General features: G+C 38.5%; 1 long non-coding RNA gene across 1 annotated transcript in view; it reads left to right on the forward strand.

Annotated features, from left to right (window-relative positions):
* Positions 1-19204, forward strand: part of LOC122880279 — a 127767-nt gene that overhangs the window by 14579 nt on the left and 93984 nt on the right. The gene's annotated exons all lie outside the window — the stretch shown is intronic.

Here is a 19204-nt window from a genome sequence, read left to right on the forward strand (position 1 = left end):
TTGACGTTGAGGAGGCAGTGATGGGGAATTGGGTTTTGCAGCCAGTATTGGCAATCCTGGTTTGATACTTATTTGAATAGATAGCAAAGTGGTTGAGAGATAAATTCATTTGCAGTTTCTATAATTAAGGTATAACACATCTACATGCTTCAGCAGGTGCTAGGAAATATAGCATATCTTCAATACTTCAAAAAAATAGCTGCAATTTGTACGCAATGTCATCTGCATCAACACATTTTTGGCACATGGATGGCAGCCTGATATGCTGAGTGTCAAACTGTCAGACTCTCCTTTCCTGTTCCTCATTCAGGGAAGGGTCAGGTAACACAGAATGTATATATGTTTGTTGTGATCACTCTGGATAGAATAGAAAGCCAAATTAATCTTTAATAAGTGATGGTTACAAAGTTTGTTGTATATTAAAAATGTATTCAGTAGTGAGGAGTGTCTTCACTATTTCTATATAGCTTGTAAATTGAAACATGCACATTCATTGTGTTTTTCCTCCAGAGTAAATTCAATTGGAGAAGCACATTTAGGCCAATGCATACAGAGAAAAAAAAATAATAGATTTTACATTACTTTGCAAGAGTCATTGTAACATATTGTAATGATTTTTATTTATAACATCCGACAATTCCAAACAGACTTGCTGACTCTGAAGCTATTGCTTCAGGGACTTTAGGAAGTTTTACTTCCTTTAACGGCTTTCAGGCTGTTTTGTTTGATGTGGAGATGCATGGTGTCATTGCTATGACCCCTGTTTGCTGTAACACCACCCCCCTCCTCTACCCCTGCTCAGCAGGGCCCAGCGTGGGTCACAAACCTGTAATAAACAGGAGGGGCCAAGGCTCGATTTGGGAAAAATGGGCACTTTCCACGGCATCTGAAAACGTCTAGAGTAATGCACTAAATTATTGGGGTCAGTGACTCCACCCGCTCTGTTGATTTGTCTGTGGACACAGAAGGCTCACACTGACATTGAAGGACATTTTTCCACCACCAAGGACTGTAAATTAAGAGACATGCCTGCAACAGAACAGCTTATGAGGCAGCATGATTAAAGTGTTTTACTATGAAACACCCTTGCTGTTGCAAAACACATAAACACAACCCTGTGAGGATTTAAGATTAAAAGTGCATTGTACTTAAAAAGATGTGTTAAGACAATGGTGTCATTTCTATATTAATGATAACAAATAGATGTGTTAAGAGTTCAGTCAGAGAAGCTACAGAGTATATCTGACATTTAACCCAAAACATACACACACACACACAAAGCACCAGGAGTGTATTTTTAAACATCCGGCATCCACAGAGTTGCACAATTGCAGCTAATCAGCCTAATGAGCCAAAGATTGCAGCAGTAATCAGGCGTCATTAGGTTTATGAGTATTTATTATCTGTGGCACGGAAATAATAAAGAAGAGCACCTCTTGTTGATGGCACACAAAGGAGCGAAGCACTGCAATCTGTTTATTAATGGAGCTCTGTCACCTGGCCACCACAACTCAACAGGCCAGGTCATCCATCAATGCTGGGACCTGACACAGAGAAGATAGATGTACTTCCCTGCTCTGACCTGAATGTTAGACAATTCAAAGCTGGCACAAAGAGCCACACATGGTTCAGGGTGTCGTGTAGGTGGCCTCAGGCAGAGTTGCCCCCTTGTTTCCCTCCTTGTTGTATGTCTGCGTGCATGCGGGCGCGTCCATGTCTGTGGCAGAGAAACACAGCATATGCAAGTGTGGAGAGTCGATTTGTTTGCCTTCAATTCCAACCGTGCCTCATCTCGTTTGCCTGTGAGCAATGTTTCATGCTGGTTCCAGCCAGTTTGGGTGACTAGGGATGAAGCCTCCGCTCAGGTCTCCTCCATGGTTTCTCCCTTTATTTTAGCTGCTTGCAAGTGATGTCATGCTTGTTAGGAATCAAATTACATACATACTCAAACAGGCCACCCAGCCCATCTTGCTTGCTTTGTGTTTAACTAGCATTTTTACATTTTCAGGTTAAAATTTGATTTAGAACTGTATTTTTTTTCAAATTGTTTTACTATGTTTGCTGAAAATGTAACAGAAATGTGAGAGTGTGAGGGAAGGGTGTATGTGTGTGCGAGACAGAGAGAAAACAAGAGAGCTGGAGACAGAGAGATGTGTGTATAGAAAAAAGATGGATTCGTGCAACTTGTCGTTGTGTGTGAAATACAACCTGCACATTGCTTGTATCATCTGTTTCCTCTTGGGACAGGAGTACACAGAGATTAGAAGGGATATTGTGAGAGAGGAGTTTTATCTGTGCCTGTTATGTGTGTTATTGCACCACTTGGATTAGTGTCCTGTGCATCTCCTTAACCCACAGAGAAGCTGACGTGGTCAAGCTCCATTCAGGAAAACATGATTGTTGCACTGTATATTGTTGTTGTTTTTGTTTCCCTATTCTGTGTCTCTTGACTGAAGCACACTCTTACCACAGAGAGATGTGTTGTGAGAGGTTGAGAGTCTTTTCACTACAGAGAGAATATCACAGAACAAAAACTAAAATGCAAACCTATATATATATTTGCTGTTCAGACAGCAATTTAACAGTTCCACTATGAAAGGTAGAATTTTACTTTAGTATATGTCCATTAAAATGCAACTTGTACAGCACTTCTTCACCCCACCAGATCAGTGTTTGTGGGCAAAGCGGCCCTGCTCCAATAGCCACAGATCCAGCTCACTGTGTCTGAAAACAGGCTTACATTAGCCAAGAGCTATTTCACAGGGACAGCCAAGCAGAAAAATAATTCAAAGGCTTGCTTATCAAGAAAGCTGGTGTGAAAGTTCAACAAATGATTATTCCTGAGTCAATGTTCACATAACTAGAGGTCTGAAATGGGAATGGATGTCAGGCAGAGATTCTGATTCAGTGAATTAATTATTATCAGAATCAGCTGGGGAGGATGGGAGTTGGAGGCCGCCGGCACTGCAGCGATTGCCCCACAGGACCTTCATATGTGACAACACAAACAGAATCAGACCGGGGTGGAGATGATTGGTGAAAACTATTCTCTCCTTGGTTTGCCACACAAATTGGTGTATCACTTTATACACACGCTGTCTTAAATATAAAAAAAGTGTTGTACAGTTTCATCAGGGAGAAAAATGAAAAATAGGTACTTCTTTGAGTCTTTGCATATTCCATAGAGGCAGTTCAAGCCGACATGTTGGATGAGTGTGTACTTTATATCAAGACAAAAAATAGTTCCTTTCCAGTTCTTGCCCAGTCTATTAGGGAGTTGTGTCATAGCAAGTTTTTCTCATTTCCATTTCATTAATCTATTCATCACAAAGAAAAATGCATGAACCCCTTGGTAATAAGTTGTTCTGCTAAATGTCTTGGAACTGCTGCTGTGGGAATCACAGACATGAGCTTCAAAACCAATGTTAGAGTGAGATATTTCTAGGGCTGCCCCCGACTTAAGATTTCAGTCGTTAGTTCAAGCCATTCGTCGACTAGTCGTCGAACGTTTATTATATTAATTTAATTATTTAAATGTATATTTTTGAGGCATCAGAAAATGGTTTGAGTTCCAGGGCTAAGAAAGAATGTTAAGTAAAATTGTTAACACTGTGCGACATTACAGAGAAATACAAAACCATAATAATGAGCCTTTAAAATATAAATTTTACAAAGGGCATGAAGCGAGCCGCCTGTTGCTAACAGCTAAAGCGGTAACGTTATGTGGGAACAACCAGCAAGGCAACTGAACATTTTGTTAATTTAATTTAATTTTCAACACAATATAACATCACAGTCTTGTTGTTCAAAACACAGGAAAAAATAACTTAACAAATATTCACAGACTCATCAATACGATGGATGATGTTTAACATTACTTAAAAATTAACTCGCTACAAACTCTCTCCTTTTCCACTTCACGTCTTTCCTATCTCGCCTGAACACTCTGTGTCTTTGTCGTCCCCAGAGTCAGAGTCCTGGTCGGAGCCGCTGTAAATCACCTTGGTTCTGTATTCCCTGTCGTCTTACGAGCTCCGTCGGGTCTCAGAGGCTGTGTTCAGTCTCGGTCCTGTGTTCACTGGGAGGCTGCTAAGCCTAGTTCCGTTGCCTGCTCACCATGCTCCGGTTCTGGTGCTCATTCCGGCCCCGCTCCCCGGCAGCATTCATTCGCTATCATTATTGTAATTGTGCTTTGGCAACACATGTCAAATGTCATGCCAATAAAGCCTATTAAATTTAATTGAAATAGTACAGTTAGCAGCAGTGCGCCAGTAAGTGAAGAGAAAATGTCCATGTTGCAATAATCCCCTGATATGTTCGTCTCGGTGACAAGGCGCAGCTCCCGAATGCAGTTTGAGTTTTTTTATTTTTTCCAGCGACTACCCAAACAATGAAAACTTGGTCAACTAATGCCAGGATTCCACCGAACATGGCTCAATATCATCAAGTCGGCTAGCCGGTTTTGTTCCGTCCTCCAAGCGGCTTTATACCCTACTGGGAGTGTTTCAGAAGCAGAGCGGTTTGCCTGCCCAATGTTGTTGATTTAGTCCTTTTTCCTTGACTTTTGTGCTTCTACCATGGGTAAGTAGGTTACGTAGCTAAATGGTTTCTATTTTTGTCTGTTGCTGTTGTGTTTTTTGTTGAAATACGACTGGGAGTCTGCACAGGATATTTTGTTTTTTTTAATTGACTGAATTCTCTATGCCCTTTCTGTGTCTGACTTCCTGCCCGGTTCATCTGCTCTGTGCAGCTTGATGCGGCTTCCGTCAAAAATAGACTCGCCGCGTTGCAGCTGGATTAGTCAACTATTAGGGGGCACCCATAGATATTTCAAACTCTATGCAGTGTGTTGGATCAGGTCAGTTCCACTTTTTAACCATGGATGTTAAATTTAGTACAGACATTCATGGTGCCCAGAAGATGAATCTCAGAGCTTTTCCTCTAGTACCACCATTAGGTTGAGAAATATCCTGACAACTATTGGATGGATTGCCATTACATTTCCTATAGATATTCCAGGTCCCCATATGATCTATCTTAATGACTAATTATCCTCTGAATTTTCCTTTAGCGCCACCATGAGTTTGACATTTTTGTTTTTTATTGAAATATGTCGACTACTATTGGATGGATTGCTGTGAACTTTGGTTCAAGCATTCACTTTCCCCCAAGGATGAAGTTTTATAACTTTGGAGATCCCTTAACTTTTCATGTAGCGCCATCATCAGGTTAAATGATCAATTGTCCAGTACTTTGGTTTATGACCAAATACCTTTAAAAGTAATTACATTCCCATCAGTCTCAGCTGTACTTTTTGTTTAGTGCTAATTAGCAAATGTTAGCATGCTAAAAAGCCTGACTACGGCAGTAAACATGGTAAACATAATACCTGCTAAACAAACTTGCTAGAATTGTCAATGTGAGCATGTTAGCATGCTGATGTTAGCTATAAGCACCAATGAACCTAATCCCTGACTCATTAAGCCACTAGCATGTGCTGTAGGCTCTTAGTCTTGTTTAATTATACGGGATATTTGTAAATCTAACTTTTTTAAATTGCTATAAAGCCATAGTATAAGCCATTGAATACAACAAAAAACACAGCACATAATTAAATGACTTTAGAGTGATTTAATAAGATAATCATACAACACAATATCTCATAGTCAGATCCCATAATGTTACTGACAGTGCAACTAGACAAATGTCAGAAATGCTTTCTGAGTTGATTCCACCAACAGCAAACAAGTTCATTTCAGATAAAGAAAAGAGAAGGGGGAAAAAACAGGATGAAGGGCCCTGGGTCTGATGATGATAAATGTCACACTTTGAATCATATGTTTTTACTAAAATTATCTGACAGACCAAAGGAAGATTTATGAGTCCCTGGAATATTTGTAGTTTTTCTTCGGCTTCGCCATGGATGTGCCCTGGCGCAGTCAGCACCAATTCAAACACAGCTGGTCTGCTCAGGGAAATTCATCTACCTTCATTAGGAATGCCAAAGTGACTCTGAAGATGCAATTCATTAATCCTCGGCAGTGAACAGTGTTCTTCATATTGTTATGGAAAATCGATGTGATTGAGCTGGAGGACTGCCAGCACGGGCTTCTGTTAAGGAGCCATGGAACTTACCTAATTTATGCAGGCAGCATCACCAGATCAAGGAAAAAAATCCCAAAACATATCACACAATGTTAGCCTTGCTTAACCACAGGGTCATCGTCAACAGTGTGTTCACAGTGCAGGTGGGCATCTGACAAAGTGTGAATGAGGATGATAGATGATATTGCAGCACTTTGCTTCATCCTGCAGTTTGCTCTGTCTTGAATCTACAGGTATGCAGTAAACGATCACGAGTGACAAGCCGTAGCTGCCAGTAAACTGATGATGCAATTGGTTACCTCTCAAGTAAAGACTAATTGCATTCATTACCTTCAAACAAACATTTTAAGTACAAAGATATAATGATACCCTAAATGAATAAAACACATGTTTGAAATAACACCTTTCTCACCACCTGGAAATCTTTGACTGATGGGGTTTAGTGAATATTACTAAGCTCTGTGAGGCTTCTGAAGAGGGAAATTATTTCTAAAACACTTCTGAGTTTTGAATGTAGTCCTTACATTATGAGTCAGGCAGTGCAAATGCTTATCTGGAGGCCCAATTTGATTGAACTGCAATACTAAAACTGCCGTTTGATATTATGTAAAATATACAAAACCAAAATTTACAAATTTCAAAATGTCAAGAGCTCAGGGAACCCATGGGTATTTTTTAGCTAAGTCTTAGGAGTCTGGCAGACATCAGTTTCAGATTCTGTTGCTGTTCCAACATTATGTTGAGAATCATTTGAAGTATTTTCAGGGCCTTGCACGCTCACTTGAATATGTTATATGGTAACCAATGCTGACTGGGAATCCTTTCATAGTTTAAATTTTGACATTCAGAGCAACAAGCATATAGATACAACAACTTTCTTTCACTTTCTCTCTTCAAAGAAAATGTGGGTAAAAAGTATGTGTTTTGGGAGAAGAATTTTCTTGGGTGAATAAGAGCATTTGTGCTAACTGCAAGGTAGAAAGTGATTCTTGTTAGTGGGATAGGATAGGAAATAGAGACAAGGGCATGTCATAATGTGAAGGAAGTCCTTTTTTTTTGGAGTTGTACTAGAATTAGTATATGTTTTGGTAAAGATGGTGCTGATACTACCCTGTCAGAGCTTTTGATTAATCTCTGTTTGTGTCAAATGAAGTGGTAAGAATCAGGAAGTCTGCCATTACGGTAATAAAGTCACCTACCGTAACTGAAAATTAACATCTTTATTGAGTTAGATGTGTAGTTACATTACAGGAAATGAACCCACCTGTAGATGTGTTGTTTTTTTGTTTTTTTTTAATATATTATCAGTCAGTCAGGCAAAGAATTAGAAACTTCCATTCATGAGATTTTAAAGCTGTTATCCATAAATGTTTTGTGATCAATAATGTCGTTATCATACTGTGTCATATTATATTATGGAACATAACAACATTTACAATGATAGAAGAGTGGTGGTGGTTAGCTAATAGCAATGTTAATCAACTTGTCGAGTTGCACCTGTCCTGCTTGACAATGCCAATAAAGTCTGTCCAGGGCCAGAGCCAGCACACCGCAGTGACAAGTTTCACACTGTTTTTGTAGTGTCACACATCAAAATCATCCGCATGAGCCCAGTAGTGTCACACTACAGTTACCGTCATGTCTTTCAAATTTTGTAATGGTTGATTCAAATAAACGGCAGGCTTCAACACAGCCTTCCACAACAACTGCTCAACTTTTTTGTAATTCTGACATCATTTCAATCGCCTCTCACCTCTGCAAGGGGGCAACAATGTGGAGATGTGTCAGGTTGAATAATGGCTTTGAGTGCCTGTCAAAAATTGTACAATATGAAAAGCAACAACAAGGTATTTAATTGTCTCACGTTGTCTCAAGTTGTTAAAATTGTGTTAATAAGAAAAACAGCATGTCAAATTTGCAGGAGCTACAAAACAGTGGTGAAAACCAAACTGCAGTGACGGCTACATTAGTTAAAGGTAGCCTTAGCTAAACCTAATTTACTGATTTTTTGATGTTGGATGCTCCAACATCTTAGTAACTGCGTTTGTTACACCACATAAATAAGACGGATAAATGTAATCATATGGAGAAAAAAAGTAACACCAGAAAAGCTAGTCCTGCTAAAGGATAACTACCCTGGCTTAAATTGCATATAGTTTGTCCAAACATAGAGTGCTGTATCTGATTTTATCTAACATTTCTAACTTTTTTTTTTCCTTTTTGTTACCAGCTTTGGCTAAGCTTAAACATTTTTTTTCTCAACTCCACTGTTTCTGTAGTTTCAGTAGTAGCTTACTGTCACAGAAATAAAGTTAAACCTGACCCAAAACACGAGAATATAACTTTGGTACACTTTCTAATTGAAGTTTCCATTCCAGCCTCCTGCTGTGAGCAGCAATAACATTTGTGACAAAGAAAGCCAAGTAGGCTACTGTATTCTAATTATGATGGCTAGTCAGCTAGCGTTTTAGCTACCAATAGCTAAGAAAGTGGCTAACACACAGTGCAGTGACAAACCAGCAAAATGAACATGTCTCGTAACCTCCATCTCCACAACCTTACCTTGATGTTTCAGATAAATTTATAACCACTTAATAATTTCTTGGCAATCTGGATTTTCAACTTATTAAGCACCAAAGGATGTCAGCCTTTGCCCTGTTGGCATCGTATCACTGGGCTACTTGTGTATGTTTAATTAGTGTTGAGAACTGACAGGCCCACTGCTCCAAGTTTCTTGATGTTTGCTGGTTGCCTTTGGCACCACTGACCACATAATCATTGCTGGGCACATCAGGGACAGAGCTTGATTTTCAAAGCCTTTCGCTCCAGTGATTCGCTGTGCATCCATGAGGTTGATCACAGTGGTTTATCTGTGGCAACATGTGCTTCATCCCTTCAGATTTGGGAGGTGGTTGCCTAAAGGGGTTGTGTCCTTGCTCCGGCTCTGGCTGAGGCACCACACGAGCTGAGAGGGGGAGGGACACTATGACAGCAATACAGCCACGGCCCATCAGAAGTTGCCTGTGGCCCCCTTGTGATTAAAGCAGTGAGAGGCAGAAAGAGGGACAGAGGGAGAGGAAGAATGGGAATGAGAGAGGGGGGGAGGAAGAGAGAGAGCTAAAGATACCATTAACTGTTGCTTCAAAAGAGGAGAGATAAGTGTGGCCTAACATTCATTAGGTCTTCAACTCAATTAAACCAGAATTATTTCTTATCTTTCCTCTCTCTGTAAACTGTCAACATAGCAAAAAATTTAAACATTGCTGCAAGCATGATGGTAAAATAATATTATAAAGCCTAAGAAGGATAAAAAAGTATAAACAAGGCATGTTTGGGTGCATACTTTTTATAATATTTCTCTCACATTTAAGAAGAGAACAGGAGAAAGCGTCTCCACAGTGATTACAAAGCAAGAGTGGAATTTTAATAAATAAAAATAAATATAGTGGCACTAAATCAATGAAGGAGGTAGTTGCTACTGTTTTTTGTATTCAGAAGATGGTGCTATTTGTTTGAGTATGCATTGTATTCATGAATCTGTTTATTTGCTCCCTGTGGCTTTCACAGCTGCCCTCTGCAGAAAGATTGCATTTTGTCAACACTGCTTGACACAGCTAGGAGTCATTGTTACAAACATATGCACATCCTATATTAATTTGTCAGGGTTTCCAGAAAAAAACACACACAAAATATGTTGACATTAATACTGTTCAGCTCAAATTGGTGCTCATATGCTACTATTGTGAAAGCCATGCACATCAGAAAGTCATTTCCATACAGGAGACAACCTCTATTACTGATTACTAATGCAACTAACACAACAAATCTTATTTTTTAATATTTATTTCAGCTGCTGTTATTGTAAGCATTGTCTTGCAAAATCCATATAGTCTAATTAAGAAAGGCTTGATCACCTTTTCCCATACATTTACATAGTAGAACTATGAAAGGCTTAAGATTTAATGATGTGTTCTGTGTCACAGGAAGTTAAAAACAAAGTACCTGCAGCTGGGACTAATCATGCCTTAAAAATATGTGTAAAATCTTAAAGTCAGATAAAAAATGTAATTAGGGTACGGAAGCTGACATGTTTAAATTGATTGGCTGTGTGATCTTGTCTCGTTCTTCTACCTTACTGCAGCACTTTGCCCCCGTTGCAGACAGGAGAGGGACTTTTGACTCAGGCAAGAGAGTGAAGAGTTGGGGTAATTTAAACTAATTTGAGCGAACAAAAATCTCAGAGCCTATTCCACAGGAGACCTCAAGAGCACTTTCAGACGGTCAAAAAACTGTGGTAGTGTAGCAAGGAGAACAAGATTATTATTTCCATTGCACTTGTTCCATACACTGTAAGCCAGAGACAAGCCCAGAGGGAAGAGAATTGGCATTGATTTTTCTTTAGAAATTGATTTTTCTCTTCACTGACAACAGTGCGAAGGCTTCAAAAATATATCAACAAGAGTGAATATGAACAGCAGTAGTTCATGAAGTACTTACTCCAAAATTCAAACCTCTCATCAGGTCATATGCGGGGCTCTTAAGGGCAAAATAAGGTGGTACATGTCACCATTTTAAAATTTTTAACCCCCCAAGTTTATAGCATAAAGTAGAACACTATGAAATGGCTATTAAATCAATTTCTTACTCTGGCATAAAGTACTAAACTTTGTGGAATGCAAGTTTTTTTTTTTCCTGCAGGGAACATTATTGGAGCTGAACTGCAAATTTAAAAAAAGCCTGCCTTAAAATTCTTCAAAAACTGTTAAAAAGAAGAAAAACAGCTTTTAGGCTTCCAGGCAATGTAGCTTGCATTTCTTAAACACATATGAAACAATGTCATTGTAAGATATTTTGAGACCAGTTACAATGGAGTTTGATATAAGTAAAGACAATTAGATATGGAAAACATCAGGTTTAAAGATAAGGTTTGGTGTCATTATCTTTCTACAGCAGCCATTTTGTAGCTACATTCAATCAACAATCATAATGAGAGAAAACTATTGTTAAAGAGGCAGATACAATAATTGCTCCACCTACCTTAACCTTGATATACCAGAATGCAATGCAGTGAAAGGCTGTGTAATTAGGAATCTGTTTTTAAGTACAAAGTTATCAAGGTTTTTCCTGCCTCAGCATGGGGCTAATCCAGTAAAAGGAAAACATGTACAAGTGGAGATTTAGACCCAGTTCTCCCTCTACTTACTAAAAACCTAAACATTTGCTAAGATAATTAAGTATAATTTAACAAGGTCTGCATCTGTTTCAACGTAAAAGCTAATACATTCTCTTAGGAAGGCTTTGCTGGAAGGGTTTCACTGTGAAGGAGCTGAAGGAAGTCTTGAGTTTGTATTAACAACGTTGTAAAACATCACAAACATGCTAATATCTGCACCTGTCCACTAATGTTTTCTGTTTCCTGAGTTGTGCAAAAGGTTGCACAGAAAGCCTAGAATGCTGCTGGGTTTTTTAAAACTGTTTTTGTTATTTATTGGCCTTGATACAACACTTCAGTGTTCTCTCTTCCATCTGTCTATTTTTTTACTACAAAAACACTGTCACAACTAACTATAGCAGAAGTAGAAGGCAGATTGAGGGAGAGATAGCTGTAAATTGTTACATTTCATTGTAAAAGAACAAATACATTATGTCTAAAATGCAAGGGTATCTGGGTAGGGAATATCTCCTTTAAATAAAAGTCTTCCCCAAATCTCAACACATCTAGCTCTATAGGTATTTACAACTGCACACTGACTGAACATGAAGCCCCAAGCTCTCTTGATCCCTTCACACTCACTTATAAACACACTTCCTTCTCCTGCTTTCTTTCTGCATAAGTGTATCTCTTGAATACATTTTTAATGGGAAAGTGTCAATAATTGTTACTATGTACAGCTATGGCACAGGGCACAGAGAGTTCACATCTCACACATCATGGCTTAGTTTATAGGTCGGCTGACTGTGTTTGACAGTGATTAGTATGGCCTGTCTCCTTGCTGTGGCAGTCTCATATCATTTGTATAAGGTCTTGTAAATATGCACCATATTAATGTAATAATGCAAAACCATCGGGTGCAAAAGCTGTCCAGAACTGACATATCCTATTCAATTAGAGGGTACACTGATGTAACTGATGTACTTACTTCCTTGGAAGTGACACACATTCTCAACAACAGTTTCCATCACTGCGGGCCAATTTGATACACTTCCAATTTTGCAGTGAGAGAGCATGTATAGAGTGACATGCTGCAAAAATCCTATGTGGTTCTGAGAAAGCACGAGATTAGTGGGTTTTTCTCTGCCTCTATTCTTAATATATCCATCAGTGTGCAGGGGACGTAATTATTCCTGAAAGGTGGAACAAGGAAGTGGCTTTTACGCTTGCAGAAAGCATTCCTCAGAATGATGACCGAAGGAAGTGAGATCAGAAGCAATTAACTACTGAGGGAGGAAAGTCACAGGGCTCTAAATCTTATTGCTACGCAGCACTTAGGTTTGTGTTGTTGTTAATTACTAAAGTAGCTCACACAAGCGAAAGAAAATCAGCGTTATTCTTATTGAATTCTTTTTTGTTTGTCAATACTGGTGTACTTAACAGAAGAGCAGGGTGGAGATGCAGATTTTACACCATTGTTTTTTTCTGATCCCAGGCTTCACAAATTGTTGAACCGAAATAGCAACTTTTGACACCATTGTATTTTTCTTGGTTTGAAAAATGCTGATTTAAACTGTGAAAGTTCATCATTCCTAACCTCCCACGTGAAACATTTTCAGGTCTGCTGTTGTAGCCCTGATAGCCTCTGTGGTTTAGAGTGACAAGCGTTAAATAGCTTGGCGACGGCTCCTATATGCTCTATTATCACAAGAGGACATATCGACTGTTCCTGTTTAATGCATCAAGACTCCTGCTGTAGCACCCTGTCTCTGGCCTTCATCTATGATTCATTTTTATTACCCATCATTCCTGGGACACAGGCCCCCTGAGGCATCTACATAGCACATGGGGCAGAGCGGAAGTTAGCTGACACCTAATCTGCTCAATGGTGGACCAGCGTTATTTATTGGATCTCTTGGTGAATCCTGATTCGTTGACGAATGGTGCTAGGAGGAGATTAAGCATTCAGTGTACATAGACAAAACACATAATGTGGTGAAAGCAAGGTTATGGGGCAGGCTCTGTTCACATCCTATATTGAAAAACAAAATGAAATAAAAATTCATAGCATCCCTATCGTACCCTCTCCCCTACCCTCTGAATAAACCCCAGCTACCAAATCCTTTTGTATATCTCAGATTACTTTAAACAAAATCACTTTGACCAACATACAGTGATTCTCTATGCTGACAACTCCCCTGCAGATAATTTCCCTGTGTGCCTCTGTGTACATATTCCCCTTCTTCGCCCTCTATCAAATTTAATCAGTCTCAGCTTTCCTCACAAGCCGTGATGGCATGGCCAGAAAAAAATGCAACACGACTGACAACAGCAGAACTCTATTAATTCCTCAACCACCATGGCTCCTGGTCCTGTGTAATATTTGTCTTAGCTTGGAGGGGGGTAAGTAAATTGTGTTGAATGTGTTTCAGAATATCAATGATTAGAGATGCTTTCACTGTGGCAGTAACCTCTTTATCTATACTGTACTGTATGTGTGTTCCTTTGCTCAGCATATGGTTGATGGTATGATTTCACTCAATGGCAAAGGTCCACTTGTGTACGAAATAGTAGATATTTAGCATTGACCAATAGTATTTTTCATATTGTCTTCATGAGCCATGTTGCATGAAGTGATAGGTGTCTTAACTCTATGATCATGTGCCACTTTCTGCATAGCAAATATACTGATTCCCAGATAAGTGTCACACCATTTTGAAAAGTACTGTACATATATACTGTATGTACACTGTGTATATGTCTTTCTTTTTAACAGAACTTACTAAACCTTCCACCATGCAGGGAGTACAAGGACAGGGTGTTATGTTGAATTGCAGTTTACTCTGTCAGTTGCCATACCATATAACAGCCTGCACCCTGAATGACATATGAATTCATTACTCCATACAAAGGCATCTTAATTAATTAGACATGGTCAGGCATTTGGTCAATGAATGGCCATTAACTGTAAGCCAATCTCAAAACCACACTTTGCTGGTTTTAACTAAATAATTAAAAACAATCCCTTTGAAAAGCTCCAACCTTCCTACCCTCCCACACTTTCAGCACAATTAAAAAGAAAAATACAGCTCATGAGCTGACATTTTCTGACTTTCAAACTACCGCTAATTTGTTTAGTTGTTGTGGTATTTGTTTCAACCCTATTTTTTTTCAGAAATCCATTGATTGTATTGATTCACTGAGTGTTGTTGCAGTCATTTTCTTTAATGGATATGCACCAGACTGAAATAACAAAGGAAAAATAGCATCATTTTTTCACTAGATGCTGTGCTCTACAAATTTCTGACTGAAGACCCTTTGGATTAATGTTTGTCATCATGATGCATGTACTGTACAGTATGTACAGTATTTCCTGGACTGCAAGTGCATTTTATGCTTTGACTCACTTGAATAAATGGCTTTCAGAATTATAAAATGTGTTTGATGCTGTGCAGTTAGGCGAATGAGGGTGTATCTAAGTGTAAATCATTATGTTTTAGACTAAAAGCTGCATATTAGTTTCACTAAACCAAATGCTAATGCATGCACCAGCTCACTCACTCACTCACTCACTCACTCACACCGAAAACAAAGCCTCCTGGAGATAAAATGTGTTCAAAAGTAATTGAAGTATTGAAGCATCCCCCATAAAGTCACCTATCAAGGACACACAAGTTTATTTCACATCTCTAATAGTCCCTCCAAGCTCTCACCGAAGACCAGAAAGGGCACATATCTGGAGGATACTGTTGTCTAGGGTGTTTCAGGCCTGTCAGCTTTTGACAGCGGCAACAATGAAAACCAACCAGAATGGGTGCAGGGTGAAAAGAGTCTTTGCAGGTTTATACCTTCACTCTATCTTCCTCCAGAAGACAGAATGGAGGGATGGTGTCTCCTCCAAGGTGGCTTGTTGCACCTTTCATTGTCGGATTAATAAATAATCTGTGAAAATGTAGCATTATTGTAAGGGCTTTCATGCAGCCTGGCTGTGATACAGCAGCTGCATTGGCAATCTATCTCTTTAAAAATGAATATGTTAAAGAACAGAGGTTCCATTAGCTATCCTTTGCATCTCCATTCCACCTTGTTCTCTAGCCTCATGCACTCAAGCTAAGTGTTGTGCACACCCAAAGTACTGAATGCACAAATTTGTGGAAGTGTATGTGGCTCTTCAGAAGAGTTCATGAAGTCAAAATATCACACAAATGGAAACTGTAGTCCACTTTCAGCTATAAATGGCTAGCCAGATATGAGTTTACTATGGCAGTTAACAGAATTAATTGTTCATTTAATTGACATTGTCACACTCTACATGCCATTTTGTCTATCTGTGTGAAAACAGAGCATGTTCAGTGATCTTGTAACAATGAGCGTCTTGCTTCAGCACAGTAACTGACTGTTTTGACTGATATAAATATCAAGCTTATGTTCTTTGATAGGAATGATGTGCATTAACCAGTGTGAAAAGCCAGTAACAATAGGTTTCTGTCAAGCAAACAAGAATAGAAATGTCATTCCTGTCAGAGTGGATACTGACCAAAGTTCTTCATCTGTCCCTCACTGGCTGGCTTTCTCTGTCTCCCTCTTGGCAGAAACTCACTTTGACGATTTGAAAGGAAGGGCTCTGTTTCTTCCATTATTCAAATATTTTAGAGCTTGATATTAGTGTGAGACCCAGACATCCCCTCATGTCAGTGGTGGCCCTGCCTGCATGTGGGAAACCAGCACCCAGCACTGAAACATTTATGCTGGGTTATTTCTACTTCAAGGAATTTTCCTTTTTATTACTATATTTCTGATGCAACATTGTGCAAATTCATCAGGCTGAATTATTCATTAATTGAAATCAAGTCACTGAGCATAGATCAGCATGGGCTTCATCATACTACCTTAAACATTTATGGCACAGTATCTTATGTGTTTGTGTATTTTGTATTTTAGGAAGATGCCCATGCTACATAGTGTTGCTGACATTAAGGAAAACATTAAGGACCGGAAAATAAGTCAGCAGAAATTCATGAAATCGTATTATTATTATTTCAGAATGTTAAGTGGATGCATGCAGAGAGGCATCATGGTGTATTGTAAATTACATTACACCACTGCTTTTTGGGGAGTAATAAAGAAACATGATTAGTCCTGCCCCGGAGAGCTGACTTGGAGTTTTGCCTAATTCTCCAGTATGCTCGTACTGCACAGTTATCACCTTAGGGATGATTGGAAATGTTTCTTTTTTCTCTTTGGGCATCACAAATCACTTACGCTGTAAATTAATAGCAAAACAGATAGTGAATAGAAAATGAATGTGCTGCTAACACTTTGCATATTCATTTTCAAAATCATTTAACTGGTGATCGTGCACACTTCTACACTTGGTGAAAATCGAGCAATTATCTCAACACCATCTGTGTTTATACTTAAAAAAATATATCAAGCACATGTTATGTCCTTTGTTCTCTTGGATTGATTAGTATATAAATCAAAGGAGTATAGTATATGGTTGGTATGGAAACAGTACAGTAGTAGCCAATGCGGAAACCCCTCAGACCTTATAGGAGGTCTACAAATAAAGTGAAGCACTTGCTGGGAAAGTTGAATGAACACTAGTGTTAACAGCCAAGAAATAAGTAATGTTTCACTCTGTCAAGTACATCATCATATTCTTGAAAGCATACATTAGATGATTAACTGAAAATTACTGTAATTTTGCAAAGCAATCCTGGAATGTTTGTGGAGGTGAGTATTGGTTTTGTCAGACACATAACCACCCTTTGTGGCATGAGCTTTGCACAGTAACTTCCTTATCTCTCACAGTTTTCATCATGCAAAGACACACACACACACAGTACACAGCACACACGCACCATGCAAAGCATGTGCTTGTGCTTTGAATGCTCCAGTAGGCAAGGATAAGCTATGGTTTCAGTCACACATATCAAATACTTGCAACATCCAGTTTTTAGTCTTCAAATAGAGAAAAACAGTAAAAAGAGTGATAGAGGGAGAGAGCATTGCGATGGAAGGATAACTGTTCAATTCAATTCAGTTGGGCTTTATTGACATGGGAAACAGATGTTAACATTGCCAAAGCATGTAAGAAATAAAAACATAAACTATTAAAATATATACAGATAAGTAAGATAATATAGTAATAATAATAATGCATATATTGACTTGCAGTTAAAAATACAAATACAAGTAAGTGAAAACTACATAAACATTGCATTGCATTGATTAAAAACTCTGAGTGCTCTCTTTTGAATGTTAATTATCAGTGGGTATCTGCCTAACTCTGCTCCACATGCATTTGTTGGTGTTTTTCTGTGTACGAATAAAATATATCTGCAGAATTCTGCATGTAAAGATTCTGTTGGATGTTTGTCCCAACAGTTTGATGACTGAGTGGACCCCATACTTCACTACCATACAGCGCAATGGGCTGGTTCACACTATAAAATATTTTAAGTAAAATTTTAATTGGAATTTGGAATTTTTTTTTTTCTCTTAATTGCATTTAGACCTCTTCAAGCTTTTTCTTTTAGTGCATTCACTGCTATGTTGAAACTCCCTGATGCTCTTATGGTTATATCAAGGTAGGTGTAACTCACACTGTGTTCAATATGATTATTTATGGTAAACTGGTATTTATTCTCCTGACATCTAGGACATTTTAGAAAAATCATGACATTAGTTTTCTTCATATTTACTGCCAGGGCCCACTTCTGACAGTGACAATGTCCACCTGTTGCTGTAGTCCTTGTTCAGTAGGAGACAGTGGAACAAGGCCATCATCGTAAAACACTTCACCTCTCTATCCAGGCAGGAGCAGCACATTGATCCAACTGCACAGCAGGTTCATTTATTTACACATTAAATAAAGTTGGGCTTATATTGCAGCCCTGACGAACACCTCTTCTATGGGTAAAGAATACAGTTTGTCTCCAAACCTTTTTTTATCCCAAAAAATATTATTGATGAAGAACATAATGTAAACTGCATATGGCACACATATTATTTGATGTTTATATTTAAATGTCATTATTTTTTATCTGAGGTAAATATATTATATACCCTTATTGCTAATTTATTAAATCAAATGTTAAACTCTTTAAGTGACTCAGGTGGACAAAAGAACATGTTACATGTCTTTTCTGTTTGCTGTGGGGCTGCAGCTTGTTTACTATTACAGACTGGCATGTGAGGTGCTAATTATTTTAATGAGGATTATAAAACTTTGACAGCAATATCATTTAAATGACACAAAGTACTTCTTTCCCACCCAAAAAGGTTGTTTATACTGTATATTTAAAATGTATTATCTAATAAAAAAATGACTATACCATATTTATTTTAATGTTTTCTCACATCCAGATAATTTAAAACTAACTGTTACTAGGTAGGGAGCTTTAAAAAAGTATGGGAATACTAGCCTGTTGTAAGAGATCATTATTAATGTCAGCAAATCTCAAATGACCCTGAGTGTTCTTGCAAAGAGCCTAATGGAGCAAAGTGCCAATGCTTGATGGTGATGATGATAACTTCAGAATTGAGCTAAAACTGGCATTAAAAATTAACTGACTTACACATCTTTCACATTAGCTTCAGTCTCAGAACATTACCATAGTGATTTAAAGTGTGATGGCATAGTGCAGCTTACAGTTCCTGACCCTTTGTACACTGGAGTGTCAAGCCATCGGCTCACATCAGCCTGCCTGATCTCAAGTTCATTTCAGGGAAATTAGCAGCAACTTTAATAAAGCTTGTTGCCTGTGAGGTCAGTTAACTGTCTGACCATGCAGATGTGACAAATTTCCTGTCGTTTCTTGCAAGCTGCAGCATAATGACCAAGTATTACACCCAACAAAACCTACAGCTCACCGTTTTATTAGGTTATCTTTGATAGCTTCATGTTTAATGTAACTTTCAAGACGCCTACTCATCTGACCT

Source organism: Siniperca chuatsi, linkage group LG8 (assembly GCF_020085105.1).
Source record: "Siniperca chuatsi isolate FFG_IHB_CAS linkage group LG8, ASM2008510v1, whole genome shotgun sequence".
Classification (NCBI taxonomy): domain Eukaryota; kingdom Metazoa; phylum Chordata; class Actinopteri; order Centrarchiformes; family Sinipercidae; genus Siniperca; species Siniperca chuatsi.